The sequence below is a fragment of the Charadrius vociferus genome, unplaced genomic scaffold, assembly GCF_000708025.1.
Source record: "Charadrius vociferus isolate BGI_N301 unplaced genomic scaffold, ASM70802v2 scaffold71, whole genome shotgun sequence".
NCBI lineage: Eukaryota > Metazoa > Chordata > Aves > Charadriiformes > Charadriidae > Charadrius > Charadrius vociferus.
The window spans coordinates 128347-151118 of record NW_009647032.1 but is presented as its reverse complement, the minus strand read 5'-3'; positions in this window follow the sequence as shown (position 1 = coordinate 151118).

Below are 22772 nucleotides of genomic sequence, written 5' to 3'. Positions count from 1 at the left end.
AGGTGGTTGAGTCACCATTCCTGGATGTGTTTAAGAGCCGTTTAGATGTAGTGTTAGGGGATATGGCATAGGGGAGAACTTTGTAGAGTAGGGTAGATGGTTGGACACGATGATCCCAAGGGTCTCTTCCAACCTAGACAATTCTATGGTTCTATGATTCTATTTCCAGTCAGTGTTGTGGAATGTTTCTTGCAGTCAACAGGGAATTTCAAACATTTTTGATAAGTGACCCTATTCCTGCAGATTCCTGAATTATGAATTTAAACCTGGTCACAATAGGCTTGGGCTTTCTATTTACTCTTTGTGACCCCCTGTGAACCGGTTCTCAGCCATCCTACAGATAAGGATGCTAAATACTGAGGAAAAAAATTACCTAAAAGTTCTTAGTAATTTTAAACCTGTCAAACTGAGAGAAAATACTTGTGAGGGTGGGCTGCAGTAAGGGAATCTGTTAGGTTGTCTAATAAGTCCACTTAGTATGTAAAGCCTCATCAAATGCTTACAACGAAACAAGTGATGGCGTGCAGGTGCTCATGGAATGAGTGCAGGTAGCATGATACAGCTCTCCAGTTTTGTCAGCCCTTTGTGCAACAGTGATTCTGACATATTGCATTTGTCTAGCTATAAAGCAATGTAGACTGGCTGTAGGCACACATGGCCAAATTTAGCTTGGCTTACAATGCTAGAAATACAGATATAGAAATGCAACAGTAGAAATACAGATACAGAAATGAAACAGTACAACTTAAATGATTAGAAACATCTTGAAAGAATCACCTTGTTCTGGTAATTTTCAGGTAAACATCAGTAATCTGGACTTTTAAGAAATCTCACCCTTCAATAATTTTGGATTTAAGCAAATAAGAACAAATATTGGAAGCTCAAAAAGGTACGAAATACAGAGTTACATCTGCAGGCTGATAACAGGGTATACAAATTATTTGTCATTGATAGTTCAGTCCTGACAGCTACCTGGAGAAACATTTGCTCCTCTCAGAAGGTGCTCAGTGACTCTTATTACTTAGCCAATTAAAACGGGCTAATTTGGGCTCAGTTCTTTGACAATTGTGCACTGAGGACTAGAAATCAGTGTGACGACAAAGCACAAATTTAGAAGCAAAGGCATATATCTGAGAAGCAAATTATAAAGCCAATGTGCTGTAATGGAACTCTTTAATATATCTCATATGTGAAAAGCAAGTAAGTCTGGCCAGCCTGTGTTGCCAGAAAACAATCATTACTTGCCTAAAAGGTGCAGTCTCAACAGAAGTCATCTTCAAACCACGGGAATGAAGACTCTCCTTCCAGAATCTGCCAAAGCAAACTGCCTTTCCTTCACTACCTTAGCCCTATAGAAATATGCATTCCTTTAAATGGGTGGAAAAAAGCCAGATGGTGAGACAGTAGGTAAAACTTCTCAGTATATAAGGCGAGGGAGAGGAGAGGAGAGGAGAGGAGAGGAGAGGAGAGGGATAGAAATACTGCTTAATTCTTCTGTTTAGGATGTTCTCAATAACCCTTTGCCTGGTTTGATGACTTCCAGTTGTTCAAAAGTCATATATGGGTTCACAGAGAGTAAAGAAATACGAAACACAGTAAAATAATCTTTAAATTTCTAACCTATATAACTGTAGCCTTTCCCTCACCAAAATATGTCCCCTAAATACAAAAAAAAATTCCAAAGATGCATTCATATGCAGTTCAACTCCCCTAACTATCATAGACAAGATCAGGTACAAGACAACTTATTCCTGTCTAAGGATGTAGCAGCTTGATGCAGCCTCTCAGCCTTGGATGGTATAGTTAAGCTTTGTTTCACAGGCATGTATGTGGCCACACAGTACTCGGACTGCTACCTAAGAGTATAGGCGTGCAGGTAACAGAGAAAGTCTGGGCAAAGCAAGACTATCCCTTGGTTGACGAGGAGCACGTTAAAGATCAGTTAGATAAACTGGATATACACAAATCCATGGGGCCTGATGGGATGCACCCTCGGGTGCTGGGGGAAGTCATTGCTGGGCCGCTCTCCATCACCTTTGAAAGGTCCTGGAGGACAGGTGAGGTGCTTGAGGACTGGAGGATAGCCAGTGTCACTCCAGTCTTCAAAAAGGGCAGGAAGGATGACCCGGGAAACTACAGGCCGGTCAGCCTCACCTCCATCCCTGGAAAGATGATGGAGCAGCTTGTTCTGGGTACCATCTCAATGCACCTGGATGAAAAGAAGATTATCAGAAGTAGTCAACATGGATTCACCAAGGGGAAGTCATGTCTGACTAATCTGATAGCCTTCTATGACAAAGTGACTAGATGGGTGGATGAGGGGAGGGCAGTGGATGTTGTCTACCTTGACTTTGGCAAGGCTTTCGACACTGTCTCCCACATCATCCTCACAGGCAAGCTTAGGAAGTGTGGGTGAGATGAATGGACAGTGAGGTGGATTGAGAACTGGCTTACAGATAGAGCTCAGAGGGCTGTGGTTAGTGGTGCAGAGTCTAGTTGGAGGTTAGTAACAAGTAGTGTCCCTCAGGGGTCAGTACTGGGCCCAGTCCTGTTCAACATATTCATTGATGATCTGGATGAAGGGATAGAGTGTACCATCAGCAAGTTTGCTGATGACACAAAACTGGGAGGAGTGGCTGACACGCCAGAAGGCTGTGCTGCCTTACAGCGTGACCTCGCCAGGCTGGAGAGTTGGGCAGAAAGAAACCTTATGAAGTTCAACAAGGGTAAGTGTAGGGTACTGCATCTGGGGAGGAATAACCCCATGCATCAGTACAGGTTGGAGGCTGACCTGCTGGAGAGCAGCTCTGTGGAAAGGGACCTGGGAGTCCTGGTGGACAACAGGATGACCATGAGCCAGCAATGTGCCCTGGCGGCCAAGAAGGCAAATGGCATCCTGGGGTGCATCAAGAAGAGTGTGGCCAGCAGGTCGAGGGAGGTCATCCTCCCCCTCTACTCTGCCCTGGTGAGGCCGCATCTGGAGTACTGCATCCAGTTCTGGGCTCCCCAGTTCAAGAAGGACAGGGATCTGCTGGAGAGGGTCCAGCAAACAGCAACAAAGATGATTAGGGGATTGAAACATCTCTCATATGAGGAAAGGCTGAGGGACTTGGGTCTCTTTAGTCTAGAGAAAATAAGATTGAGGGGGGATCTTATTAATACTTACAAATACTTAAAGGGAGGATGCCAGGGGGATGGGAGTAGTCTTTTTTCAGTGGTGCCCAGTGATAGGACGAGGGGTAATGGGCATAAACTTAACAGGAAGTTCCATCTTAACATGAGAAGGAACTTCTTTACTTTGAGGGTAGTGGAGCACTGGAACAGGCTGCCCAGAGACGTGGAGTCTCCCACTCTGGAGACATTCAAAATCCGCCTGGACGCTGTCCTGTGCAACCTGTTGTAGGTGACCCTGCTCTGGCAGGGGGGTTGGACTAGATGATCTCCAGAGGTCCCTTCCAACCCTGACCATTCTGTGATTCTGTGATTCTGTGATTAGGGCCTGCAGATGACTACACAGAAATACCTAGCTGCTAGGATTATCCACATACTGTGAATATACAGTGTTAAACAGAATTATATATACAGAATTATACAGAATATATGGAAGCATGTGCAGTATATGCAAGCAAAGATCACTAGAATAAAAATATTACAAATTTGAGAGAGAAAAAAATGAAACGAAACCAGAGGAATGTTACATTTTGGAAAAAATAATCCATTTACTGATATTTAAGAAGTCATCAGTATGGAACATCATAGAATACAGCTCTGGGAAGAAGAAGAGTATAATGGTTTTGTGAAACAAGTCTGCGTAGAAAGATGAAGTCCTTCAAAATACTTGGTCTCATAGCTCATTCTCAAATAGTGACCAAAATCATCACTACTAAACGTAAAGATCTGGATGATCTTATGTAGAAACTTTTTAAGCTTTAATAAACATTTCTGCAAGTTTGGTACTATGACTTAGAGGTTTAACAGTGGCATTCATAGTAGCAATGGTAGAAAAAGCAGTAAGAGAAGGGTGTAAATGAACGTGAATTAACCCAAAGATTAAAACACGTTTAATCAGCATGACGCATTATTGCTGTCATTATTACATTTTTCTGCTGTTATTATACTAATACATTTTCCACAAACATTAACCAAGGCTGTTTTAGTTAGTGATGTCTACACCACCAAGGGACTTCTGCTTGAAAAATTGTAGCTAAGAGAAAGATAACGATTATATGTGGCAAGTTTAGAGACTTAGCAAAATATGTAAGATTTAGCCAATAACCATACCCCCAGAGTAATGCCAGTTACTTCTCTTTATTTATATCCTAGAAATACAGGATTTCAGGAGAATTCAACTAATCATCTAACACATGCACTGATTTTCTGAAATATAATCAAGGATCTTCAGAGGGTCTTCTGCCTGCTTGCCCTCTGGTTACTCCTAGAAAATGTTAGCAAAAAGCATCCATGACATTATTTTTCCATTGTTCTGTTATTCTTAATATCATTTTCCCAATGTCTTTAAGCAGCAAATAAAAGCAGTAACTTCTTGCCTCACCTACAGTGAGCATGAAAATCACTGATCCCAGCACTCAGCGTAACAACCAACACTAATGTCCTTTGGGGATTTCACCTTCACTTTTTTCCTGCTATCAGAACTTTCATAGTTGTCAAAACTTGTCCAGTACCCAGACATAAACAAATGCCCCATCCACTACTAAGTGGAGTGGATACATTACTGTCATACATATATTTCTGTTATATTTGTTCTTTTTTTTATTTATTTTTACTTGCCTTTTCAGCAACAGTATAATATATCAAATGCATTTGCTTACAGTCCACTATAAGCACCAGCTAGGCACAATGTTGACCCTTTTTCAGCCCTCTGCCCTGCAAGTTCTCCAACACTTACGGTTCCTAGTTACTTAACTACATCCATGATATCAGGATATGATAAATATAAAACTTATATACAGCTGTGTTAACTCTTTTTCCATTATTCTTGCCTGAATTTATTTTCTTTGTTATTAACTATTAAAAATAGGCCTGTAATTCAGTTTTTTGGTAAAGATTAATAGAATAAGGTCACTGAATACTTCACCTTCTGTTCAAATGTTTGTTATATGCTCACTTACCCCAATAATATCATACAATTTCTTTCATATTTTCTTATATCTAATAATTTTATAAAACCTTATAACTCTTTTGGTAGTTATAGTTCACATTTTGCCCGAGCCTTTCCAAATTTATCCTTACACAGACATTCCTCCTATACGTAGCTACAACTTCTTTACGCTCTTAATGGAATTTCATTTTGATGTTTAGATTCTTAAGAACTGAGGCTATCATTCTGCTTTACTATCAAATACCTTTCTTTTCTTTTTTTTTTTTTTTTTTTCCACAAAGGCAACCTATAGCACCACCATGCAAAGTAAATGAATTTTCTGGATGACAGAAAGAGCAACTGAGTTGACGCAAGGCCAGCCAATTAGCCCACAACAAAACCTGAAACATCATCTGGATTTACAGTGCTCTGTGCTAGACAGTCCCTTTAAATTAACTTAGAGGAGCATAAAGTAATAGTGTAGAGGGGACTAAAACAATACTTATAATGAGCAAAATAGGAAGAACATGTAATAACAGAGCTTTCCCTGCTGAAAAAAAACCCACTGAATTGTGCCTAAGTTCAGCAGTGCCAGGGAAACATAAGTGCCAATTAAAAGACTTGGCTTCAGGTTCAATTTTCATCCTGAAAATAGGTTAGCGTACCTGGATCTTATATAACATTGCTCTTGCATTTACAATTAATTCTTTACCTTAAAAATACTAGAATGCCAATACAGCTGAGTGGCATGGACAACTACTCAAAATCCCTCTGGGAATTCAGAACACAGCAACTGTCTAAGAGCCAACACAACAGCAGTACAAAACAATTCAGGTTAGCACTGGCTTTATTCAAACAAATTTCAGAAGTTACCCAGCTATGCAGAATTAACTGTAAGAGCTCAGGTTTTGGTCAATATTTCTTCTGCTAAAAAGCCAAGCAACAGATAATTGCAACAGATAGGAAAGCTCAGCTTTAGTTTTATGTTTCATCCAGAAGAGAAGGTGACAGCTTCAAAACCTTTTTCTAAGGCACTGGTTCAATAGAGTCATTAGGGCAGAGCAGTGCCTACAATTCACAAGCTTATCTCCTTACATGTTATGTTTGTTCCCTTTACAACTGCAGCATAAGGAACAGTTAGTGAAGGCTGCTCATATGAAGTGAATTGAGTAGCACTTTAAGCTTCCAGGTGTGCTATAGAGCTTGTGAGAAATGACTAAAATTACTGCAAAAAAAAAGTGCTGCAGCTGCAGGGACAATCATGATGTCAGGTGGTGTTGCTTTGGGGTTTAAAAGTTGTGCCAACTAAATTACAAAGGCTTAGGAATTTTTCTCTTGCAGCACCACTGGACAGACTTACTCTTTCCTAGTACAACCTCCCCCTCTCTTTCCTTCCTAAACTAAATGCACTTAATGATGCCAAGTACTGCCCAGGCAAGACATTATTTTTAGTTCAATCAACCTATTTTCAGAATTTATCAACATCATGAAAGACTCTGAAATCTTTTCAGAGCCCAGACAGTCCTGCTGCCTCCCAGTAAGAGCTATTTCAAGCTGGCACACGGCTGTTGAGGGTATACTGCAAATAATGTAGGCATTAGCTAATGTTTTCCCCATTTTAGCCAAATGCTTTACAATTCTCTATGGAATATTATTCCTGTACTTCCCATATTTCAAAAGTGCAGGATCAAAGCTCTGGAGAGAAAAAGAAAGCAAAAAAGGAAATTCTACTTTATTTCTGGCAGTCTGTGTTACTGGGTGGTGTAGTAAGCAGCATGGCAAGTAGTATCACCAATTATTTATGGAGGCACTAAGTGAATCCCAGTCCCAACTTCTCAGAATAATAGGCTCATGACAATTAACATAATTAGGAAGTTGTTGAAGACCACTTAAAAGCAATTAGGAGCCACACTGTCGTGGTTTGGCCTCAGCCAGCAACAAAGAACCACGCAGTCGCTCGCACAACTCCCACAGTCGTGGAAAAAAGAAAATGACAGGGCCAAACTCGTGGGTTAAAAGAGTGCAATTTAACAGAACAGCAAAAGGAAAAGATGAAAACGCGATTACAGTACCGCCGCGAAGCGCGCCGACCGGCCCCGCCCCGCCACAGCCCACCCCCGAATGTCGACTCCTCTCCTCGCCCCGGCTAGCTCCTCTTATAGCCCGGGCATGGGTCACGTGGTATGGAATACCTGCCCCCTGCCGGCTCCGGGGGAGATTAACCCCATCCCTGCCGGAACCAGGACACACACACAAAGGATGAAAAAGGGAAAAGAATTATCTGCAAGGTGCTAGGTACCAGAGAAGGGCCACAAAAATGATCAGAGGGCTGAGGAACCTCTTCTGTGAAGACAGGCTAAGAGAGCTGGGGTTGTTCAGCCTGGAGAAAAGAGGGCTCCTGGGGAGACCTTATTGCAACCTTTCAATACTTAAAGGGGACAAGATAAGAAAGATGGGGACAGACTTTTTAGTAGGCCCTGTTGTGACAGGATAAGGGGTAATGGTTTCAAACTAAAAGAGGGTAGATTTAAACTGCCGAAGTAGCAGTGACCGAATAATGCTGAGTGAGGACAAAGCACATGGGTTTTGGGGTCCGTGACTTTTCTTAAATTTAGGACCTGACCCAACAAATATACCCCATTCTATCAATCAGCTGAGTAGCCTATTGGGCTGGAGAAACAGACATCATGGAGCAGGGTGAACCCTCCGTAGTCCTCATTAAATCTCTAAGTGAGCTCTCTACAGTGGTCTTACAAGCCGCTTGCATACAAGCCATGCATGAACAAGGACCCTATGATGTCCCGCTATCTGCTACAATAGATTTTGCAATCTTAAAACCATTGATTAGAGGAGCCCCAGCAATTCTTAAACCCTATCTAGTTGAAAAATGAGATGAGATTAAAATAAATATTGAATATAATAAAAAACAGGGCAATAATGCTCCCAAACAACTCCCTGCATGGGTGGAAATAATGCACAGCATTGTTAACTACAGCCGTGAAATGGGCTGGGACGATGCACCAGCTGAAAAACAAAGCCTGAAGTCCTGAGGAGGAGACCATAAAGTAAGACCCATGAAACAGGGAATAGATATGAAATAAAAAATTGAGTAATGTCCAGAAGGCAACTGGACATCCCTGTCTGGAAAGTGGAGGCTTACCAGTGGATAATGATGGCCCATACATTTTAATTCCAGTTGGTCCTCAAAGACAATTGGTGAAGTTTTGAATAGATACAGGAGCACAAATTTGAATACTAACATAACAAGATGCTGAGAAGCTGAACGTGTAGTCCGGACAGCAAAGAGTTAAAATTACTGGTGTGAATGGAGCAACTATTGTGTGCCAAACCGCCCAGGTCAACTTATGGCTCCTGGGCAAGAAGCAGATGTCAACTTGCTTTGCAAATAAAGATCATCATGAAGATATTTTAGGTTTTGATGTTCTCAACAGACAAATGTGGCACCTGCTAGATGGCAGTGTGTGGTCACTTGGCTCAAACATTGACCCCAGCACCGGTAGAAATCGGAAGGCCTCAGTGCATGCGCTTCGCGCAGCCCCTGAACTCCCTGATCCAAAAATTACTAAAGTACCGCAATATCCAACTTCTGCTGCGGCACGAGATGGAACTTCTGAAGTCATAGCGGATTTGGAGAAACAACGAATTATCTCCAGAACCCACTCCCCATATAACTCACCTGTCTGGCCAGTTCGGAAACCAGACAGGAGGTGGCGTTTAACAGTTGATTATCGGCACCTAGATGCTAATACAGCCCCTCTAACAGCTGTTGTACCAAACACTGCAAACTTAACGGCTTATTTGCGAGCAGTTGCACGCCCATAGATGGCAATGCTAGATGTAAAAGATATGTTCTTTATGGTTCCCTTGAAGGAGGAGGATAAGGAGCAGCTTGCTTTCACTTGGGAGGGAATACAATGTACCTTTAACAGACTCCCACAGGCGTATAAACATTCCCCCACAATTGCTCATGCCGTACTTGCTGAACTTTTACAGTCTCACTCCCCCAAGATGTGAAACTGTACCAATATATAGATGATATTCTGATCGGAGAAACTTCCCCTGAGACAGTGGGGGAAGCAGCAGCAGCAGTATGGCAAGCACTAAATAAAGCAGAAATTGAGATTCCACCCAGAAAACATCAGGGACCAAGTAAGGAAGTAAAATTTTTAGGTACTTGGTGGATAGCACGCAGTGCAGTAATTCCTCCAGATACCTTAAGAAAAATCAAAGAGCTGCAAATGCCCCAATCAAGGAAGGAGTGACAACAATTAATAGGAACTTTAGGATGTTGGAGGAAACATGTGCCTGGATTGTCTGTAATTTCCCATCCATTATACTCACTCTTACAGAAAGGCAAATCCTGGGAGTGGAAACTAGAACATATAAAGGCGGTAAAAACTGTACCTGAAGAATTAAAAACATATCAGTCACTGGGACCAGTATACCTCTGTGACACTATTATAGCCAAATGAGGTTTTGCAAAACACACTACTTACTGTAACCTGTTCCAAACCGGTCCTGATGGGCCAAAAGGACCTTTATTGTTTAGCTCAACTGCATTTAAATAAACAAAACAATGATATGGGAAAAGGGACTTTTATTTTTAGTCCAAGCAGTTAAACATGCTGAGAAAATACATCAGAGACAACCTGTGCAAATTAGAGGACCATTAATTTACTAGAAGCAATCCTAAAGGGTCTGCTACCCCAGAAGCAGCTGCACAAAAACCCACTCTCAGAAAATGGTATGCCTACCTAACAGGAGTTGCAGCAAATATACAACTAATAGAAGGACACACTAAGGTTTCCAAATTGCAATTGCCCGTAAACACAGACCCTTGAGCATTACAGCAACCTTTTAACCTTCACCCATTCTGGATGCACCACCCTCGCTGAGGGTACATCAACAGAAAACATTTGTTTCATGGATAGTTCAGCAAAACAGGTAAACAGTAAATGGCAATATAAGGCCGTTTCATGAGATATTACCACTGGCAAACAAGTAATAGAGGAAGGTGAAGGCAGTGCACAAGTGGAAGAAATAAGAGCAGTTGTTTTGGCAGCACAGAATGGATCAAAAATTATATATGTAGACTCTTAGGCTGTGTGGGTCGGTACCACACAGTGGCTATATCGATGGGAAAGCTTGAATTGGGAAATAAATAGATCCCCAGTTTGGAGAAACAAAGATTCACAATTATTACTGGATACAGCCAGAAAAACTCTTTTCAAGATGGGATGGGTAAAAATTCATGCTAAGGATTATAAAGTAGCACAAAGTGGAATCAAAAAGTAGATGAGCTAACTAAAATTAGGAAAATTACTTTAAATCCTGAGTGGTATTGAATGGGAGAATGGTTACATCAAAATCTAGGCCACACAGGTGAAGAAGCATTTTACTTCGCTGCACAGAGTAAAGACTGGCCTATAAACAGAAAAACTTGTGAAACTATTCTCACAGAATCTCCCCAGTGTATGTTGAAATTACAAGCAGATCGTCCTGTTAAAGCAAAATCTCTACATATCAATGAAGGGAAAACTTTATGGTCTACGTGGCTAATTGATTATATCGGATCATTCAAATCCTCTGCAGGATATCGATATATCTTCACAGGAGTGGAAGTACTCTCTGGCTTGCATATGGTGACTAAGTGTCAGAAAATCGATGGGCGAAATACAGTATGAGGGCTATGGATTTGGTTCTCAAATATACCTAGTCCTGATGCTATCCAAACCAATTACGGCTCACATTTTTTGTGTAAGGAAGTGCAAGATTGGTCAAAACAAGAGGGAATTAACTGGGTATTCTACAACCCTTACTACCCCAATCAAATGGCATGGTAGAAAGAGCTAATGGCTTATTGAAAGGGAAACTCAAATCATATGAGGCTCAATGGGATACAAGACTTCCCAAGGTACTCCATCAATTAAATAATTGATACAGGCCCACTGGAAGCCCTGTAAGATGAGCATTCTTTGTAAAAACTGAGCTCAGTGCTTCCTCCACTGGGAAAAGAGAATATCCAACAACATTACAGCCAGGACAGCCTGTGATGGTCCATTTACCATCCACAGGTACTGTGCCTTATGACCTTAACTAAACCTTGTGGCCCGCTTGCTTGTGAAGTTATCAATAGCAGTGGTGCAAAACATAGAATTAGATGGATTTTTCCTTCTTTTTAACAGGGTAACTGGTTCAGACTGTCCCTACCGAAAGAAGTCTCTGTTTTCTCTTACAGCACCCTGCAGAACGGCAGACAGAAATGCTCTGTTCAAGTTACTTTTCCAACCCACAACAATGCTACTCCTCCTAATCTGTGGTCAAAGAACCTTAGTGTGGCCATGGTCTCAAGCTCATATTAAGTATACCGGGACCATGGGAACACTCTCTGGTAAGGGAAATCTAAGTCTTTCCACCATGGTCATGCATGGAAATAAAGTATACTTAGAGAATGAGTGGAGCTGGTACAAAGATGAAGCGTATGGCAAAGTTACCCTACTTCAGGGAACAGCAAGGGAAGAAATTAAAGTAGGGTGCCAGATGATTAGTGGGTCCACCCATGAAAAGGCACATGAGATTTCTGTGTACAACATTAAATCAAACCCAACAATGGAATGGGATACAACAATTTGCATCACTGAAGGAAAATTAACCTGTTGGCACCATTTTAGCTTAGTACAGCTTGTTCTGGTAGTTTGCATTTGGGCTCGCCATGGCATGGGACTATCATTGAAATGTAAAATAGAGATTATTGAGCCTAGCACAACAATACCTACCATTCCTGACTGGACATCTACGGTGACTATAAAGGACAAGAAAACTGCACCCCCACCCCCATTTTTTAAATTGGGCCATATGTGATCAAAAATACAGGTCAACAATGAATATTGTTTAACCCATCATAGTCCCTCAAAGGAGTGGAGCTATCAATGCAGGTTAATATCTCTTGCTCACCATTCTTAAGTATGTCTTATGCAGGATGATTAGTGTGGTTACATGGATGAACCCTCACCTCTCCAAAACAATTAAGAAGAGATGTAACTGGTATCATAGGAACAGGTTTAGGGGTAATAAATAGCATGGATGTTGAAGTTTTAGCAAACAAAATAAGCTCAGCAACAAGTAATTTATGCAAATTATAACACCCATTACAACCCTCCCTATCACCACTGGGAACTAACCAGTGGCTCTTATCTGCTACATTGCCTCAGTGGCAAAAAAATGAATGAAAGGGATCTCCAGTTGATTGGGAATGCATTTGGTGCAGGCCAAAATAACGTTCTCTGGCTCTTAGTTGTATCCAAGCTCAACTATGGACTTAATCTACGGTAGCTATGGTAGCAGCAATTATAAGAGAAGGTGAAGAGGGCACCTTACCCACTGAAACTCAAAAGGTAATCTGGGATAATGGAACTCAATTTCAGAAAGAATTCCAGTCCTGGTGGTACTTAGTTAGTTTTACTTATGACCCCACAAACAGTAAGGCCACAGCTTTTGTCTTAACAATACACAGTGCTTCGGTATACACCATATACCAAATCATTGTGCAAGAATTAAATCACAATGGGGCCCAACGAAACCAAAACAAATGGCAAACTGCTGATGTTAACGCATGCATTGTATGGGAACAACAAGGATTTATTTGTGAGTGTAATACAGTCAATGCCCAAGACATTTGTCTTCACACTGAACAAAATGTTTGTCATTTTGAAATACATCCCAATGAAATCCCTGAAACTCTATTGAAAAAGAGATATATATATATATATATAAAAGATATGTATATATTGAAAAAGGATGTGTTTGTATATGAACCATTTGTGATTTTATATTCATAGATAACATTACTGTAGATACAAGCAATCACTCAAATATTTGTGTTGGTAACTTTACTAAAATTGTGGGATACAACTTTAATTATTCAGCTCCTGTTATTTCTTATCAATTGTTACAATATAATTATACTTTGAGTCAAGATTTATTGCCTACCCCTATTGGAATGAATCTTACATTAATGAAGAAACTACTACAACAGGATGACCTGTGACCACTGCTAGAACGAGTTCAAAACAATAGACACAAAACTCTAATCACCATTCATCATGATACAGAAGAGATACACCATGTCTTGGAAAGACTGAAGAAGGATGTAGAACACCATTAGTGGGAACCTCTTCTTGGATGGTCACCAACAGCAACAGGAGTTTTTAATCTCATGCTTCACCCACTTGTGATTTTACTAATTCTAACATTAGTGTTTCTATTGTTTATAATCATATTGTATCTAAAGGTCTGGTACATGATAAAACAAATAACCCAACTCCAACCACCCAAAACATACAAGCTAATGAATTACTGTGGACCTGTAAGCGCATAAATTACCAATATGCTATAGTCACAGGGTGGAGTGTGACAGTGTGCTCTCCCCTGCCTCCAACCTGACCTTTATCTCCTGTAACACTGCCCCAGCAATAACCACCTGTGGTGGTCATAATGGGTGCATCTAATCATGTGGCTACCTCTGTCTCAAAGTGGATTCCGGGTGGATAGATGAGTTAAGCAAGAGCTAACTTAATTAATATGCCTACCTAACCACAATACTAGTAGTTTGGTTGATATGCAAAGATAAGTCAATCTGCTTACTCCTATAAATAGTGAACAACCCAAAAGCTCTTTGAGCTCTCCTGAATGACAGCGGGCTTCATGCCAGGATCTCCCCTTGGGTAGGCACACGTCTCAAGGTTATTCCTCGAGATTGAGAGATTCCTTGCCACAACAGTAAGTGACTAATAACATGCTAAACTTTGAAGTTCCACTAAGATTATATCTTAAATTGATAGTGCATACAAATCCTTTAGACATAAACTGTTGACCAAGTCTGGTACTAGGATTGGATCCAGCTGCACCTAGACTCCTCTCTGAGGAGTTTAGAAAGCAAAGCGGGCCTTTCTGAACACCATGACTCAACAGGAGGGTCTCTCTGACAGTTTTGTCTGACCCTGTCCTCTATGCAGCAAATAACCAAGTGTACCTTGCCATCGAATCTTCTTAAACTGCTGCCACATTTACTATCAAACTTTGTTAAATTGCCATTCTGTATCAATAAATATATAACTGCTTCTGTCTTATAAGTGAAGTACATCACTCCATCCGTTACACTGGGGAAAAAAAAAATCACAGAAAAATAGGCCAAGTATTTGTGAATCCTGGTGCAATCACAGAACTGTGAGCTATTTTAAATCAATGGACCTTAAGGTGCCCTGACAAGAAACACTCAAATTTTACAGGTTAATACATGCAAGATTCACTTCATTTTCCATATCTTCCTCAATAACTTTGCCATGTTAGTTAATCTTCCAATTTACTGAGGGGGAAATAAAAGTTTCTGGAGATTACTGGTGGCAGATAAGTACACGGCTCAGAACGAATAAGATCAGAGCATAAGTTTAAATGGGCTTTACATGCTGCTCAGGCCTGAAATTGCAGCTCTGCATGTAAAGAAATGGAAGCCAGTTTGGTTGCAGTATTTCTAAGCTTTCAAAAGCAAGTAGAAAGGACAGCCGCACTGTACCAGTTAAAACAGATTTGAGAACACAATACATAAACATTACATTTCAATTCTGAAATGGTCTCATAATTAAAATTTAAGATGTTTCTTAATTTCTCTTTGTTGTGTTTATAAACATGTAATCCAATCATTGGCAGTTTCTTAGAATTTTGTGAATGCTGCAAAGTGCTTCTTTTCCAGCAGGTCTTCAAACATTGATTACCTCCTTAATATCAAAATACTTGTATAAATTTACAAACAGTGTTAAAACAATAGACAACTTAAAAGCAGTCCAGGCAATGCCATGGGAACTCAATGTCCTTCATGTAAATTTGATGGGCGGAGTATTTAAAAAGTAAGAAACATGACTGTAGGAACTGCAATAAAGTAACTACGTACTGTCAGTTATAGTAAAACCAGGCAGTAAAAACTGAGGCAGCAAGCCATACATCGATTTGTTCTTCATATCTCATAGGGTGATGGTTACTATGTGACTTTTGTTAAACCAAAAGATATAAAATACAGTTTGTTTTCAGAAGTTCCTACCAGTTGCTTTTTCCAGACAGATGCTTTTCGTAATAGTATCTAAAAGGCTATAACATTCATGAAATCAATTATCAAACAGTAAGTATAGTTCTATTGTACAATGTTTGCAACCATATGACTTAATTATACTCATACCCCAGTATGCAATTGCCTGCACATATGACAATTATATTCAGAACAGAAGTTACACATTTGTTTAAGTTAAAATTGATCCTTAAATATAATTGAAATTTTGCTTTTAATCATTGCTTTTAAACTGGATTAAAATCTTAATGTTCTGTTCAGAATAGAAACGGTCTTATGAAATAGGCACAAGATCTTCCTATATCAGTTAAGGAAAAAAAGAGCCACAGTGTTGTACTGAAATACGAATCCTAGGTTGGTTAATGAAAGCAGAAAGGAGTTACATTTCAGAATAAATTCTTTCTGCAAGTGGTTATGTTTATTTTTAGATGTTTATTTGTCTTTATGTAAATATCCATTAAAAATTTTTATTTAAATATTTGTATTTTAGAGGTATTGGCCAAATTCTACTGCATTTTTGAGGGTGTTTCATATCAGTATTATCAGGAAAGAAACTAGCCATCATGAATAAATCCAAAAGCAAATACTAGAATATATACTGGAGTAAATTGAAAATCACATGGAAGATATCAAGAATTTAAATGACACCTACCATCTCCTCCAATACACAGTTCAAAATTTTTAATTACATTGATTAGTTATATAATCTTTCAATACAGAAATAAAACTATGGACATAATAGAAACTAATGAAAATTTAAGAAGTGTTAGCTGTGACCTTGAAAGTATTTGTGAATTATTTACAGATGAACTCTTATGAACATGAAATAAATACATACTAGAATATTATTATTAAGAAATTATCAACTTGTTAATCAAAAATGACTTCACATTTGTTGACCTACGTATTCATAAACCGGTAATTATTCATCCATAGTTTCACAAAACCACATTGAATTATCAGCACATTCATTACAAAGCACTGTGTGAGACCTCGTAGCTGTGTGTAAGCAGAATCTTGACTAATCCAGACTGACAGTCAAACAAATAAAACAATTCAACAAAATGGAATAATATTTTTCACTATATTTTTGTATCATCTACTTTTAATTTAGAGTTTAGCAGGAATCATTTTATTGCTAACTGAGTTTTCGTCACAACAGCTGGAGAGCAACCCATACTGGAAGCCTCTGCAAAAGAGTATGTAAGGAAAGTTTGAAAGATGATCAGAAGAAAGGAAACTTAACGTAAGCAAGAGGTCATCCCAAGCACTAGTAAGAAGCAGAAGAGAAGGCATAGAGCTGAAAGTGAAAAAAAAAAAAAAAACACAAAGGAAGGAAATTAGGCCTAGAATTGAATGGCTGTTGTGGTTTAACTCCGGTAGGCAGCTAAGCCCACACAGCTGCTCACTTATTTCTCCCCCTGTAGTGGGGTGGGGGAGAGAATCACAAAGGTAAAACTGTAAAAACTCATGGGTTGAAATAAAGACAGTTTAATAAGAAAGAAAAGACAATCACAAAAACAAAACAACAAAAAAAGAAAAACAAGTGATGAAAAAACCCCAACCAAACCCAGTTGCTCACCACCAGCTGACCAATGCCCAGCCAGTCCCAAGCAACAGCAGTCCCTTCCCAGTTTTATTGCTGAACATGATGTCATATGGTATGGGATATCCCTTTGTTCAGCTGGGGTCAGCTGTCCCAGCTGTGTCCCCTCCCAAGGTCTTGTGCACCCCCAGCCTACTCACTAGTGGGGCAGTGAGAGAGGCAGAAAAGTCCTTGATGCTGTGGAAGCACTGCTCAGCATTAGCAAATATATCCCTGTGTTATCAACACTGTTTCCAGCACAAATCCATACAAACTATTATGAAGAAAATTAACGCTATCCCATCCAAAACCAGTACAATGGACTCCAGAGGGTAAGAACAAAAAGACCTCAGCACTGAAACAAAAAGGAAGTTAAGAATTGCAAAGAGGTCTGAAGAAGAGCTGAAGGTGAACTTTAGTTTGTATAAGGCTAGAGATCAGATGGGATTTGAGACGGACGATGCGAGGTGGATTTAGTCAAAGAATAAGGGAAGTGATTTCAGCATATAACCCCTGAGAGACCTACTGGTCATAAAGAGAATTAGCTAGCATTACACTAGGAGAATATAAATTAAGATTATTATTACTCTTTATTCCCAGAAAAAAAAATGGAGCAAACAACAAGACTGAAGAAAAAAACCCCACAACTTCAGTGAGTAGCAATGCTACAAACAATGTGTATACTTATTATAGAACAGTTTCTAAAAGATGATCCTGACTGGTTTTAATGGCATTTTAAAATCAGTGGATAGAGAGAAAGCAAGGTTTTATTATAGCTGGATTTTAGGAAATCATTGTCCAATAAAATCTTAATCTCAAAATGAACCAAAATTAGTTTGGACTGCATTAAAGAAAGCATGGTTTTCAGCACAGATCTGCTGTAGATTAGTATGATAGAAACTAGAAATAACCTCTTCCATATAGATTTTACTGCCAGGGACCAATCCAATGTCACCATCAAACAGGGATAAAGAACTTCACATGTTTTCCCACCTGATTTTTATTTACAGGATGAAATAGCAGACTTCTCTCTCAGTTTCTCTCCTAACAAGAGAAAGAATAAAATGACCATAGATAAGGATCTTATGTTATCAAATTCAAAGCCATTTCAGTGAAGAATCTTGGCTATTAAATGTAATTATAGTTATTTGTATGCTGCATTCCTTCTATTTTTTGAGAAGAAAAAAATCCTCAAGGATTTTTTTTTTTTTTTAATGAAAAATTTGCTCACATTAAAGATATATTTTCAGGTCAATATCAGACAGAGAAATATTCAAAATCTGAATTAATTTCAATATTTTTACCTGGGATCTGGGAACATGTAAAGCAGGGTCTTGAACCTGAAACTCCCACGTTAGAAATCAGTATCCTTCTAATGAACTGTTGACTTTTCTGCATATTTTTCCTTAGCTTTCTTTGATTAAGAATGAGGGGGGGAAATTGTAAAAACCTTAAAAAAAATCCATAATGGCAAAAAGTATGATTTGGTAACTGAGACTGACATCAGATGCAGAACCAAGTGTCACACTAATAATATATTTTCACCAGTCCATGTGGGGTATCTCAATATCTGAGAAGAAAATAATTTCCAGATCTTGTAACATCTGTCTTTTTTAACTTCACAGTTCATTTCTGTATTTACAAACAAATTCTCTGAGGACAGAACACAGAGCAAAAACTACTGTATTTTTCAAATCTGTTGATCTTCATCTTCAGTGTCATATTTTGACAAGTTTACTACAGTATATGTGAACAGAAAAATTGAAAGACCTTTGAATCCAAACAAGCTGAACAACATGAATTTTCAAGAGCGCTAAAATATTTGAAAACACTTGGGAATGGAAATTTGGTGTAGTTGATTTACTATAAAAATGCAACATTCAGTCATGTTTGAAATGTCATTCTATTTAGAGCAGGTTGCTCAGGTTTCAGTTAACTTTACAGAAGAAAGGGAAATGTAGGACTTTATTGCAAGATCTAGTTACAGATATTTTTTTCTGCGTTTTCTGCGTTTATACTTTCCAAAAAGTTAATAATCACACCAAATTAATTTAATGACCATCACTTTATCTATTTGTTCTCCATGAGTAATACTGACAAATTCTGGCCAGCTTTATCTCTTCTATTTAAACATGCTTATGAAAATATTTAACGACTCTGGTCTCACAACCAGGATTATGAATTGTCAGACTGGCTTCTCCAGACATAGAAAACACCTAAGTTTTATGAAATAATATATGTAACTGAGCAAGGTAAGGGTGGGAGATAGAAAGTTTATGTCATTAGTAAGGGAGAACCTTTCTCCCGATTCTCACTTCCAAGGCAACATCCATCTCAAGTTAAGACCTTGAAGTGACAGAAGCGATACCGACCCAGACTATTTCATATCAGTCTCTAGGACTTTAATGTTTACTTACAGTCATTTTTTCTCTGCCCTTTGAGCGAGCTGAGAAAAACTTTCAGACAAAGAAGATACTTTTAAAATACATACAATGAGCATATTTTAAAAGGGGAAAATGAGATACAGATTCCAGGAGTATAATGAAGATCATCAAAAGGAAGAACAACTCAAATGAAGGACTCAAATAATACTGCTAAATTAAAGCAGGAAAAGAGAAGATAACAGGAATTGTCTTGTAATTGTTTTAAAATTAAAGAAACATTTAAATCAGAACTGTTGATAATTATTAGTGTTGATTAATTTCTTATGTTGGGTGAATAGAGGAACCCTGGAAACTACATCAGTTTGACATACTGACAATTAAAGCAAAAAAGTAAATCAGTGAAACAGAGCTCGGGTCTCCTCATGCCTACTGCGTTAAATCCAGAATATCTGAAAGATGAGAAAGGCCTTAAGTACTTTTAGGAATTAATTGCATCCCCACAGGTATCAGTTTCTCTACCCTGTTTCTTTCCCTTCTTACTGCCTCAAGGAGACAGACTGGAAAAATACTAGTAAAAAGAATGGGAACTGCCAGTATATTTTGGGACTGTAGAATTAGCAGCAGTTGTGTTTTCTCAGAAGTCAGGCATTGAACCAGTGTCGTTTTGAATGTTGCTTTCTTATGACAATGGTTGCTATGATGACAGCATCAAATGTCAGGCCATGAATCCACTTACAATGTAATAATTGCATCTCAAGCAATCAAACAGACAAATGCTCTAAACTATGTACAGTTTTAAGGTTACAGTATGCCAGTAATTCTCAGTGCCAACGCTGCAAGAGTATGAATTACTATTCTTAGGAACGTTTTTACAGTGACTAACCTGTATTTCTAGCAGTAGCAACCCACAAGAGAAAACTGTGATTTCCTAAGACATGCTCAAACTCCTTGAGTAGAAGTAACCAGTAAAAAGATCTTTACCAGGAGTTTCCTGATTCAAAGCTCAGGTACCATGGCACAAAGGCTTTAAACACATATGTGACTAACTTCCCACACACATCAGAGCTCCAAATGTGCAGCAACCAGTTGGTAAATACAACACGGTCAATCCCAACACTTTTATGTCCTACATCATCCTTTGAGCTGACCTTTTAAAAGCTCAGCCAGAAGACCAACAATCCACTCTTGTCTATCTCCAGCTCATTACAAAAGTACTATCTCCTCCTATATGAAAACCAAAGGATACTGATTTAGATACTGAGAAGAACCAGAAATATGTGCGGGGGTGACTTAGGTGCTGTTTGGTCCCAAGGAGGATGGCTGCGCTCTTGCACCATCAGGATGTCACTGAGAACTCTGCCTCAACTGCTCTTACAACTTTTGGAGGGGCATAGCTGCAAACCCAAACAAGATCATACCATCAGCTCCCGAGTTTCTAGTTTGGTAGGTCTAGTCTTTTTCTAGTTTCTCTCTATATTTGACTCCAGCCTTACTGATATTTACTGCCATGCCATACTGTTGGTCTCCTGTATTCACATTTATATCTATATTTATATATATATATATACACTTATATCTATAATTTATATATATATTTGTTGATTATAGAGAGAATATACAACTCACACATAGCAAACACATTATATAACAACTACGTCAAGTTTCCAGCGTTTTTCAATTTCTAATTTCTCATGTTACTCTAATTTTAGGCCAGAAGACGGTATTGTAGTCATCTTATCCGACTGATTACATCACAAGGTGCCTCCATGGTCATCACACTTTTACTAAGAATACTTTGTAACATAATGTATTTTGTTTCAAAGGAAAACTCAAAGGTTCAGGATCTCATTTATCACTGCAAAGACAGAAACTCTAACTTTTATACCTACATACTCAGACCTAAAACAGTGAAGTATGAAAAAAATCCTTTCAAAAGATATATAATTTGAAATTTCAGGCAAGCGCACAGAAAATTCATGAATGTTTGCTCAAACTCAAACTAGTAAAGACTGTATATTGAGCAGGCATTTAAACAGAGAATGGATTGGGAGAGCAGAACACCCTTTCCTCCTCCCACTGGGCACATTACTTATTTAAGCAATAGAGAGCATAAAACATTGGGAAGGAAGTACTCTCCACGACAGCCAGTGGGATATGGCCACTAGATTCTTTGGAAGGCCATAAGAGCCAAAGAATGTGCCCATACTTTCAGTAGAAACGTGTTTATCTTTTTACACTAGCAATCAGAATATAAAGAGAAACTAGACATTTATAGCAATAGCTCTGTGCAAAGTTATAATAAAAGCTTGTAGCAAATATGAGAGAGTTTAATAAGAGACCTAAACCCTCATGTTTCAAGATTGGATCTAATCTTTAATTTTTAAGAGCAAGGGAGACAGCAAAGATCTCTGTGAGAGTGCAAAACCCTAACAGCATTTCTTGCATGTTATTTTCAAGAAAATTTACCTGCCCCCTTCCGATGCTCTGACAGATGCTCTATTGAATAAAAGACCAGGAAGAATTCTGAAGAATCAGTTTTGTTCATAGTACATCATTTGCTGCGATTTCCTAGATAAATCTTAAAAATAACTGCATCTTTATATCAAGATACTTTATTTACCAGTATTTCAAGTTCATTCATCATAATAAATTCCTTCAGCAGAATCAAAACAAAAACATCAAGGAGCACAAACACTCCATTCTCTTTAGCCAACAGAACTTGGTATAAAGGGAGCAAATGGAGGTGTTTCATTTTGGGAGGGATTATTTATGAAGAAATCAGAGCAGTACAGCGTGTGACAAAATGGATGGGCTGTACGGCGCAGTGTGGAGGTTATTACTCCTGCAAATTGACCAAACTTTTTCAGTATTCAGAGACCCCAGATATCAGATAACCACACACTGCTGACCTCAGCAGTGCAGCAACAAGTAATTCATTACATATATACACAAGGTCAACAGACTAATTCAGCTCCCGTGCTACTATTTTTCTGGTCAATGCTGTCTCTAAGAATATATTTTCTTGTCTGTTGACCAGTGCAGTGATAGGACAATATAAAAGTTATGAGGAATTTCAGTGTCCCGCAACCTAACTCTCACCATTGCTAAGATTATTTTTTTTAAGCCTGCCTAAATTTATCATTCTTTAATTTATTTCTATAAAAATACATTAACTGTGTTTTTACTGCAAGCAAGTAATACAAGCCTGTTTGAAGGTCAGGAAGAAGATTCTTTCAGTTTAATTTTATATGCCCTTGTAACAGTTTCTTAGCCAGCTACAGTGATGATGGTAATTGTCAAATCCCACAAAGATGAATTTTCATTTCTGTAGCTGTCTGTGAAACACCTTCTAATGTAAAGATTAATTGCAGCAGAAATAGCTCTGACTCTACCATTTTAGTTCCTGTCAAAACTATTTTGTCAGAGAGTTTGAAAGAATCTCCCCAAAATGCACATGATTTAGAATGAACACAGTGTTATGGGAACAGTATAAATTATTAAGAAAGTTTCGGAACATGCTGTAGCTTTAAGGGAATCCACAAAAAGGATTTCAAGCAGAAAAAAAAA